Raw genomic sequence first — 12,347 nt, forward strand, 5'->3', positions numbered from 1 at the left:
GCCCGACCAATCAGCCTCCTTCTGCCCGATTCCCAGATCGAGCTCGGCTTGATCCCGAGCTCCTCAATGTCGCCATCCGGCGAGTCACCACACGAGTCCCCGACGGAGTTGCCTCGTCCTGTGTCTCCCTTCTCTTCTGCCCCGTCCTCCCGTTTTCCTTCTTCCCCTGCCTCTCTGTGTAACCACCCTCCCTCATCGTTTTCATAGGAGGAGCCCCATCCCCGCCATGGATTTTACCACCGCCACCAGAGCTCGACTCCATGGCCTTCCTCGACACGTCAGTTGCCTGCAGCTGCTGAATCCGGTCTGTCCCCAACAAATCCACCTCACGTTCGGCGCGGCTCCTCCCCGTCATCCTTGCGCTTTCTCTAGAACCAACCAGAGCCCCACCGTCTTCGACACGAGCCGCCTCCTGCCCGAGCGCAGCTGCCCCTCGAGCTCCACCGTACCGCAAGCAGACGCATCCTCATCCATGGCCCGGCCGGATCCCGCCGTTCTCGGGTTCTCCCCGTGCCTGCTGACCTGCGGCTCCACCGCCTCGTCCAGTTCCAGGAGCCGCTCTTACCTGCTGCTGCTCCTTGCATCACCCAGCGCCACTGCTTCCTCTCCGTCCTGCTCGTCCGCGTTGCCCCAGGCCCGCCGATAGCAGCGCCGCTCGACTTCCTCGCCCGCAAGTCTTCGTCGTTCCCTACAGGTGTGGTCATCGACCGCCATGGTGCCGCTTCCCTTGTTGTTCACCAGGGTGGGTCCCGATCTGGATCGCTCTGCTGCTGGGTCCAAGCTGCCGCCGTTCCAGGCTTCTACAGCTACGCCGCCACCATCCCGGACCTCCCTACTTCGCTATGTCACTGCCGCTGCTCTCCTTCCTGACGAGCACAGGACGAGGTGCCCGCTCGTCCGCTCTTTCCCCGTCAGCGCTCGCGTTGACTTATCATCGCGTGGACCGCGCCCCTCCTCAAGGCCAAGCAGCCTGGTACGTCTCCAACGTATCTATAATTTTTTATTGCTCCATGCTATATTATCTACTGTTTTGGACAATATTGGGCTTTATTATCCACTTTTATATTATTTTTGGGACTAACCTATTAACCGGAGGCCCAGCCTAGAATTGTTGTTTTTTTTTGCCTATTTTAGGGTCCAAACGGAGTCCAAACGGAATGAAACCTTCGGGAACGTGATTTTCTCAACGAACAAGACCAAGGAGACTTGGACCCTACATCAAGCAACCAACAGGAAGGCCACGAGGTAGGGGGCGTGCCTACCCCCCCAGACGCGCCCTCCACCCTTGTGGGCCCCCTGTTGCTCCACCGACATACTTCTTCCTCCTATATATACCTACGTACACCCAAACGATCAGATACGGAGCAAAAACCCTAATTCCACCGCCGTAACTTTCTATATCCATGAGATCCCATCTTGGGGCCTGTTCCGGAGCTCCGCCGGAGGGGGTATCCATCACGGAGGGCTTCTACATCAACACCATAGCCTCTCCGATGAAGTGTGAGAAGTTTACCTCAGACCTTCGGATCCATAGTTATTAGCTAGATGGCTTCTTCTCTCTTTTTGGATCTCAATACAATGTTCTCCCCCTCTCTTGTGGAGATCTATTCGATGTAATCTTCTTTTTGCCGTGTGTTTGTTGAGGCCGATGAATTGTGGGTTTATGATCAAGACTATCTATGAATAATATTTGAATCTTCTCTGAATTCTTTTATGTATGATTGGTTATCTTTGCAAGTCTCTTCGAATTATCAGTTTGGTTTGGCCTACTAGATTGATCTTTCTTGCAATGGGAGAAGTGCTTAGCTTTGGGTTCAATCTTGCGGTGTCCTTTCCCAGTGACAGCAGGGGCAGCAAGGCACGTATTGTATTGTTGCCATCGAGGATAACAAGATGGGTTTTTTTTATCATATTGCATGAATTTATCCCTCTACATCATGTCATCTTTCTTAAGGTGTTACTCTGTTTTCATGAACTTAATACTCTAGATGCATGCTGGATAGCGGTCGATGAGTGGAGTAATAGTAGTAGATGCAGGCATGAGTCGGTCTACTTGTCTAGGACGTGATGCCTATATACATGATCATACCTAGATACTCTCATAACTATGCTCAATTCTGTCAATTGGTCAACAGTAATTCGTTCACCCACCGTAAAATACTTATGCTCTTGAGAGAAGCCACTAGTGAAACCTATGGCCCCCGGGTCTATCTTCATCATATTAATCTTCCAGTACTTAGTTATTTCCTTTGCTTTTTACTTTGCTTTTATTTTACTTTGCATCTTTATCACAAAAATACCAAAAATAGTATCTTATCATATCTATCAGATCTCACTGTCGTAAGTGACCGTGAAGGGATTGACAACCCCTTATCACGTTGGTTGCAAGGAGTTATTTGTCTTGTGCAGGTACTAGGGACTTCGCGTGCAGCCTCCTACTGGATTGATACCTTGGTTCTCAAAAACTGAGGGAAATACTTACGCTACTTTGCTGCATCATCCTTTCCTCTTCAAGGAAATCCAACGCAGTGCTCAAGAGGTAGCAAGAAGAATTTTCTGGCGCCGTTGTCGGGGAGGTTCGCGCAAGTCAAGATTTAACTCCCGACAATGAGCCATTTCTGGTGCCGTTTCCGGGGATGTTCGCGCAAGTCAAGATTTGACTCCCGACAACGAGCCATTTCGGGCGCCATTGCCGGGGAGTCTATGCAAAAGTCAACATAACAAGTACCCATCACATACTCTTATCTCCCGCATTACATTATTTTCCATTTGCCTCTCGTTTTCCTCTCCCCCACTTCACCCTTGCCGTTTTATTTGCCCTCTCTTCTCGTACGCCTTTCTTCCGCCATGTCTAAATCAAAAAGGGTTGGGGGTTCTCTCCAGAGTTTTAGTACTTTGGACAACCCTTCTATTCTCGCTAAGCTCAAAATAAGGATACTATGGAAAAACCTACCGGAGTTATCAATGAGAGTCTTAATAATTTTGATGAAGATGATTCTGGAATTTTTCATTATTTACTTGATGAATCTTTGAAAGATGCTTGGTATAGACTATTAAGGACCAGGGCCAGCTATGTGCCTCAATATCAAATTGAAGTTTACTTAAAGAGCTTTTATATTGCCCTTCCTTCTTCTTTTAAGCATGTCTTAGATTCTATATTTGAAGAAGGTTTTCTTGAAGGGGATGTCGTAGACACTTATGAAAAAATGAAAACCATATTTGGGCACCCCATGAATGAGAAGTTGAATTTACATCTCTTTTGCTCTCTTACCAAAACGAATCTATTAAAGAGATAAAGGCTAGCCTAGATACAAATTTCCGTAACATACTTAATCTTTCCTCTACCATTAATAGCCATGTGCTTTATCAAAATAGAAGGATTAATTCTATAGATAGCAAGTTTGCTCTTTTCTTTCCTAATACCAAAGATCGCAATACCTAGATCTATCCTTGCTTTTTATGCCTAGCTAGGGGCGTTAAACGATAGCGCTTGTTGGGAGGCAACCCAATTTTGTTTTTATTACTTGCTTTTTGCTCCTGTTTAGTAATAAATAATTTACCTAGCCTATGTTTTGGTTGAGTTTTTTGTGTTTAATTAGTGTTTGTGCCAAGTAGAACCGTTGGGAAGACTTGGAGAAAGTCTTGATATCTTGCTGTAAAAAACAGAAACTTTAGCGCTCACGAGAACTGCTGCCATTTTTATTTGGAAAGTGATATTTAGTTAATTATTTTTTCAGATGATTAATAGATAAATTCCTCACGTCCAGCAATTTATTTTAGAATTTTTGAGGTTCCAGATCGTGCGCTAGATACAGATTACTATAGACTGTTCTGTTTTTGACAGATTCTGTTTTTAGTGTGTTGTTTGCTTACTTTGATGAATCTATGGCTAGTAAAATAGTTTATAAACCATAGAGAAGTTGTAATACAGTAGGTTTAACACCAATATAAATAAATAATGATTTCATTACATTACCTTGAAGTGGTCTTTTGTTTTCTTTCGCTAACGGAGTTCACGAGATTTTCTACTTTAAGTTTTGCGTTGTGAAGTTTTCAAGTTTTAGGTAAATATTTGATGGATTATGGAACAAGGAGTTGCAAGAGCCTAATCTTGGGGATTCCCATGGCACCCCCAAGATAATCTAAGGACACCTAAAAGCCAAAGCTTGGGGATACCCCGGAAGGCATCCCCTCTTTCATCTACTTCTATCGGTAACTTTACTTGGAGCTATATTTTTATTCACCACATGATATGTGTTTTGCTTGGAGCGCCTTGTATGATTTGAGTCTTTGCTTTTTAGTTTACCACAATCATCCTTGCTGTACACACCTTTTGAGAGAGCCATACATGATTTGGAATTTATTAGAATACTCTATGTGCTTCGCTTATATCATTTGAGTTATATAGTTTTGCTCTAGTACTTCACTTATATCTTTTAGAGCACGGAGGTGGATTTGTTTTATAGAAACTATTGATATCTCATGCTTCACTTAGATTATTTTGAGAGTCTTAAATAGCATGGTAATTTGCTTAAATAATCCTAATATGCTTGGTATTCAAGAATAGTAAAAAATGTCTTATGAGTGTGTTGAATGCTATGAGAAGTTTGATGCTTGATGATTGTTTTGAGACATGGAGGTAGTGATATTAAAGTTGTGCTAGTTGAGTAGTTGTGAATTTGAGAAATACTTGTGTTAAAGTTTTTGATTCCCGTAGCATGCACATATGGTGAACCATTATGTGATGAAGTCGGAGCATGATTTATTTTTTGATTGTCTTCCTTATGAGTGGCGGTCGGGGACGAGCGATGGTCTTTTCCTACCAATCTATCCCCCTAGGAGCATGCACGTAATACTTTGCTTTGATAACTTGTAGGTTTTTGCAATAAGTATATGAGTTCTTTATGACTAATGTTGAGTCCATGGATTATATGTACTTTTCTTCCTTCCACCATTGCTAGCCTCTCTAATACCGCGCACCTTTCACCGGTATCATACACCCACCATATACCTTCCTCAAAAAAGCCACCATACCTACCTATTATGGCATTTCCATAGCCATTACGAGATATATTGCCATGCAATTTTCCACCGTTCCGTTTATTATGACACACTCCATCATTGTCATATTGCTTAGCATTATCATGTAGTTGACATCATATTTGTGGCAAAGCCACCATTCATAATTCTTTCATACATGTCACTCATGATTCATTGCATATCCCGGTACACCGCCAGAGGCATTCATATAGAGTCATATTTTGTTCTAAGTATCGAGTTGTAATTGTTGAGTTGTAAGAAAATAAAAGTATGATGATCATCATTATTAGAGCATTGTCCCAGTGAGGAAAGGATGATGGAGACTATGATTCCCCCGCAAGTCAGGATGAGACTCCGGACAAAAAATAAAAAAATGAGAGAAAAAGAGAGAAGGGACAATGTTACTATCCTTTACCACACTTGTGCTTCAAAGTAGCACCATGATATTCATAATAGAGAGTCTCTCATTTCGTCACATTCATATACTAGTGGGAATTTTTCATTATAGAACTTGGCTTGTATATTCCAATGATGGGCTTCCACAAATTTCCCTAGGTCTTCATGAGCAAGCAAGTTGGATGCACACCCACTTAGTCTCTTTTGTTGATCTTTCATATACTTATAGATCTAGTGTATCCGTTGCATGGCAATCCCTACTCACTCACATTGATATCTATTGATGGGCATCTCCATATCCCGTTGATACGCCTAGTTGATGTGAGACTATCTTCTCCCTTTTTTTCTTCTCCACAACCACCATTCTATTCCACATATAGTGCTATATCCATGGCTCACGCTCATGTATTGCGTGAAGATTGAAAAAGTTTGAGAATGTCAAAAGTATGAAACAAATGTTTGGCTTGTAATCGGGGTTGTTCATGATTTAAATATTTTGTGTCGTGAAGATAGAGCATAGCCAGACTATATGATTTTGTAGGGATAACTTTCTTTTGCCATGTTATTTTGAGAAGACATGATTGCTTTGTTAGTATACTTGAAGAATTATTATTTTTATGTCAATATTAAACCTTTATCTTGAATCTTTTGGACATGAATATTCATACCACAATTAAGAAGAATTACATTAAAATTATGCCAAGTAGCACTCCGCATAAAAAATTCTATTTTTATCATTTACCTACTCAAGGGCGAGCAGGAATTAAGCTTGGGGATGCTTGATACGTCTCCAACATATCTATAATTTTTTATTGCTCCATGCTATATTATCTACTGTTTTGGACAATACTGGGCTTTATCATCCACTTTTATATTATTTTTGGGACTAACCTATTAACCGGAGGCCCAGCCCAGAATTGCTATTTTTTGCCTATTTTAGGGTTTCGAAGAAAAGGAATATCAAACGGAGTCCAAACGGAATGAAACCTTCGGGAACGTGATTTTCTCAACGAACAAGACCCAGGAGACTTGGACCCTACATCAAGCAACCAACAGGGAGGCCACGAGGTAGGGGGGCGCGCCTACCCCCCCCTCCCAGGCGCACCCTCCACCCTCGTGGGCCCCCTGTTGCTCCACCGACGTACGTCTTCCTCCTATATATACCTACGTACCCCCAAACGATCAGATATGGAGCCAAAACCCTAATTCTACCGTCGTAACTTTCTGTATCCACGAGATCCCATCTTGGGGCCTGTTCCGGAACTCTGCCGGAGGGGGTATCCATCACAGAGGGCTTCTACATCAACACCATAGCCTCTCCGATGAAGTGTGAGTAGTTTACCTCAGACCTTCGGGTCCATAGTTATTAGCTAGATGGCTTCTTCTCTCTTTTTGGATCTCAAAACAATGTTCTCCACCTCTCTTGTGGAGATCTATTTGATGTAATCTTCTTTTTGCGGTGTGTTTGTTGAGACCAATGAATTGTGGGTTTATGATCAAGACTATCTATGAATAATATTTGAATCTTCTCTGATTTTTTTATGTATGATTGGTTATATTTGCAAGTCTCTTTGAATTATCAGTTTGGTTTGGCCTACTAGATTGATCTTTCGTGCAATGGGAGAAGTGCTTAGCTTTGGGTTCAATCACGCGGTGTCCTTTCCCAGTGACAGCAGGGGAAGCAAGGCACGTATTGTATTGTTGCCATCAAGGATAACAAGATGTTTTTTTTATCATATTGCATGAATTTATCCCTCTACATCATGTCATCTTGCTTAAGGCGTTACTTTTTTCATGAACTTAATACTCTAGATGCATACTAGATAGCGGTCGATGAGTGGAGTAATAGTAGTAGATGCAGGCAGGAGTCGGTCTACTTGTCTTGGACGTGATGCCTATATACATGATCATACCTAGGTACTCTCATAACTATGCTCAATTCTGTCAATTGCTCAACAGTAATTTGTTCACCCACCGTAAAATACTTATGCTCTTGAGAGAAGCCACTAGTGAAACCTATGGCCCCCGGGTCTATCTTCATCATATTAATCTTCCAATACTTAGTTATTTCCTTTGCTTTTTTACTTTTCTTTTATTTTACTTTGCATCTTTATCACAAAAATACCAAAAATATTATCTTATCATATCTATCAGATCTCACTCTCGTAAGTGACTGTGAAGGGATTGACAACCCCTTAGCGCGTTGGTTGCGAGGAATTATTTGTCTTGTGCAGGTACTAGGGACTTCGTGTGCAACCTCCTACTGGATTGATACCTTGGTTCTCAAAAACTGAGGGAAATACTTACGCTACTTTGCTGCATCATCCTTTCCTCTTCAAGGAAATCCAACGCAGTGCTCAAGAGGTAGCACAGCCGGCCTGCCAACTCCTCCACCGACCGGCCTGCTATGGCCCAATGTGAGAAGCCCTAGCCCCTTCAGTTTTGGCCCGACTCGTATTTTTTCAGCGGAACGATTTATCTTTTTCCAGGAGTCTTGCAGTTTTGCAGAAAACCCCTTGCACTTCATGCATTTTAAAACTCACAAACCGTGCATCATATGTAAAAACTTTATATACGAAACATGACTAGAATTTCATCTAGTTTCATAATTTCCAACTTTCATACATGTTTAACATGCTTAAAAATGTTGTTTGATTAAATTTGCTCAAATGCCATGTTAAAATGATTTATTTCATAACTAATTAACCGTAGCTCGATTTTAAATGAACTTTATATGTAAATGGGGTAGAAAAATGCCTAGTTTAACATGTTGGCATTAATTTGCATGTTTAACAACTCTAAAATATGGTTTAGGGCAGAACAGTACCAAACCTAAAATATGCACATGAGGTTTTTCCGGACTTGTTGCTTGTTGTTCCGGCCTCATTTAAACTTGCCTAGATGTGTAGTTTACTTATGCTTCACCCCTTGCCATGCTAACAAACATTTAATGTTGTTGAGTACTTAAACAGGAGAGAACTAAATAATTTTTGTGGTGTTTCGTCAATATGCAACTCGTTGCATATTGAGCTCCACTTAACTTTTAGTTTTGCTTGTGCACTTTGCCATGCCATGCCTCATTAAACCGGACATGCATCATACTTGTTTGTGCATCATGCCATGATTATGTGATGGTTTTTTACTATGTTGCTTGCTTCTTTCCGGGTTGCTTCTCTCGTTCGCTTCGTTTTCGTTCCGGAGTTGTGAGGATCCTTTCGGCTACATCTGTTTGTCTTCTTCTTGGACTCGTTCTTCTTCCTTGCGGGATTTCAGACAAGATGACCATACCCTCGAAATCATTTCTATCTATGCTTGCTAGTTGCTCGCTCTATTGCTTTGTCGCGCTACCTACCACTTGCTATATCATGCCTCCCATATTGCCATGTCAAGCCTCTAACCCACCTTTCCTAGCAAACCGTTGTTTGGCTATGTTACCGCTTTGCTCAGCCCCTCTTATAGCGTTGCTAGTTGCAGGTGAAGCTAAAGATTGTTCCATGTTGGAACATGGATATGTTGGGATATCATAATATCTCTTATTTAATTAATACATCTATATACTTGGTAAAGGGTGGAAGGCTCGGCCTTATGCCTGGTGTTTTGTTCCACTCTTGCCGCCCTAGTTTCCGTCATACCGGTGTTATGTTCCTTGATTTTGCGTTCCTTACGCGGTTGGGTGTTATGGGAAACCCTTGACAGTTCGCTTTGAATAAAACTCCTACAGCAAGGCCCAACCTTGGTTTTACATTTGCCTAACAACCTATTACCCTTCCCTTGGGGCGGCCAACCCGAGGGTCATCTTTATTTTAACCCCCCTGGGCCAGTGCTTCTCTAAGTGTTGGTCCGAACCGAGTAGACTGCGGGGCCACCCCGGGGAAACTTGAGGTTTTGTTTTACTTGTAGGATGTCTCATCCAGTGTTGCCCTGAGAACGAGATACGTGCGACTTCTATTGGGATTGTCGGCACATCGGGCGGCTTTGCTGGTCTTGTTTTACCATTGTCGAAATGTCTTGTAACCGGGATTCCGAGACTGATCGGGTCTTCTCGGGAGAAGGAATATCCTTTGTTGACCGTGAGAGCTTGTGATGGGCTAAGTTGGGACACCCCTGCAGGGTTTTGAACTTTCGAAAGCCATGCCCGCGGTTATGTGGCAGATGGGAATTTATTAATGTCCGGTTGTAGAGAACTTGACACTTGACTTAATTAAAATGCATCAACGACCGCGTGTGTAGCCGTGATGGTCTCTTTCCGGCAGAGTCCGAGAAGTGAACACGGTTCTTGGGTTATGTTTGTGCGTACGTAGTTTCAGGATCACTTCTTGATCATTTCTAGCTTCAAGACCGTTGTGTTGCTTCTCTCCTCGCTCTTATTTGCGTATGTTAGCCCCCATATATGCTTAGTGCTTGCTGCAGTTCCACCACACTACCCTTTCCTCCCCATAAGCTTAAATACTCTTGATCTCGCGGGTGTGAGATTGCTGAGTCCTCGTGACTCACAGATACTTCCAAATAGTTGCAGGTGCCGATGATACCATTGCAGGTGACGCTACCTAGCTCAAGTGGGAGCTCAATGAAGGCCTTGTTCGTTGTTTTGTGTATTTTCCGGTTGATCAGTACTGGAGCCCAGTTGGGACGGTCGAGGATCTAGCATTTGGGGTTGTCTTCTTTTATTTTGGTTCCATAGTCGGACCTTTGTTTGTACCTTGGATGATGTATGAATATTTATGTATTGTGTGAAGTGGCGATTGTAAGCCGACTCTTTATCCCTTTCTTATTCAGTACATGGGATGTGTAAAGATTACCCCTCTTGAGACATGCCTACCATGCGGCTATGCCTCTAAGTCTTGCCCCGACACGTGGGAGCTATAGCCGCATTGTGGGTGTTACAAGTTGGTAATTAGAGCCATCCCCGACTTAGGAGCCCCCTGCTTGATCGAATCACTGACGTTGTTGAGTCTAGAACAAAATGTTTTGAGTCTTAGGATTATATATATATGAGGCCTCCTGACGTAGAAGTTTTGACTCTTCTCTCCTCAAATTTCACGAATTTTTTTTAGGATCACACGGGTATCTTGGAATTGTTCCGATGGTTTTTTGAAGAGAACATTGTTCTTGGTGCCTCCTGACATTTAGGGGTTGTGGCAGTGTCCTGGGGAGTTGAGCTCCGACGTGTTGTCATCACAATTTTAGCGTTGCAGTTCTGGAATACCTGAGTTTCGCCGACATCGAAAATCTCTTTTATGCAGTTGTTGGTGAGATAACCTCGACGCCACCCAGTACTGGGGCGGGAGTTCGGGAGTATTGCCATAACTCATATAACGGATGCTTTTCGAAGGTTGAGGTAAATGATTTCCGAAGGTTTCTTGGTTATGTGTTGAAGGATGGATACAGCTGGATGTAGGATTTGTTAGTTTGGGTGAGATATTATGCTTCGCCTGTATCCCCAACACCTGATTGCATAACCAGAAAGTTTCAGGAGTTTATAAGTGGCTATTCAAGTAGCTCCTAGAATAATCTTTCCAGCACACACATGATACGATATGGGATCTATCATATGTTTGTTCTGGCTTATTTTGCAAGCCAATCCTTTGTTTTGTTTTTTCAGTTGTGGTATTCGAGTTGCTTCAATGTCAAGTGTTGATTCCATACCTTTCCTAAGCGGTGTTCTCATTTTTCTATGTGAATACTAATCCTTCATGATAATCAAGATTATCATGTCAATCCTTTTCAACATCCGCAGGATTAACTCTAAGTTTTTTTCGATGGTATCCATTTTATCTGTCCAAGTTGGCTTTGTTTTCCCACCCTGCCACCCTTTCTTTTCCTTCAAGGAATCAGATTGCTTAATCAAGTATCCATTTTTATTCACGTGAAGTCTCTTCATTATTTTCCTTCAATGTTCTCACCCGGTGATTCTTCTTGAAGATACTAATGAAACTTCGAGGTTATCATTCTTCATTCTCTTTTCTTCTCCGGTGAATTGAATTCAAACTTTCGGTGTTGATCATACCTTTTCCCTGATTCAAATGCTTTCCCATGCCAGTGCATCCCTGAATCATTCACTTCTCGCTACTCATTTGTTCTCAAGTGCTGAAGATATCTCAGAAGGCTCGTCTTTTCATTCAAGATCCGTTCAACCTATTTCGAGGTTGTGATCTCTTTCAAGCCATTTAATTCAACCGGTGCAATCTCTCTTTTAAATCGTTCAACGGTGTTTCTTTTGAGTGGGCCCTAACCCATAGGTCTTTTCCCAGGATCTTACCTGACTCTTCTAATTTTACCGGAGCTATTCTCAAATCTTTCAAAATTTGACGTAAGAATGAATTATCATCAGTCAGATGGTTTCTCCAAGATTTTTTTTCAAATGCTTTTTATCGTTGGTTCAACCTTTCTAATTTTCATCCCAGAGTAACTCAACAATTCATGGTGGTGTTTCTTGTCGTCATTCTTGTATTTGAAGACCGAAGAAGAATTTTCTCTCAATCTTGCTCCATTCTCTTCAAGATTCATGATTCTAGCTTATTACCATCCTCTCATAATTGTTTTCGATTGTGAGAATTCTTTTCACCCATCCGGAGCAATTCAGGAGTCTTTTCAGTTTGATTCTCCGAAGACCATCATTTCGGGTTTATTCATTCTCAGCTTTCAGCTCTCATTCTCCAAATCTTACCGGTGCATTGTTCAAGTTTTCTCTAATCAGATCGTGATCTCTTCGTTCTCATGTATCTAAATTCTCTCAAGTATATTCATTCAGTTTCTAATTCTTATGGTGATTCGTTCTCTTTTTTCTTCAATCGTTTTCAAGAGTTCTCTTCCTTCATTATCACATCAATTTATTCGTTGTTTCAATCCTACCGGTGGTTCGTTGAAGACCTTCCCAAGTTTGCGCCACATCCATCTTAATTCGTTCTACG

This window comes from Triticum urartu, chromosome 3A, assembly GCF_056163025.1.
Source record: "Triticum urartu cultivar PI428250 chromosome 3A, HENAU_Tu73, whole genome shotgun sequence".
Taxonomy (NCBI): Eukaryota; Viridiplantae; Streptophyta; class Magnoliopsida; order Poales; family Poaceae; genus Triticum; species Triticum urartu.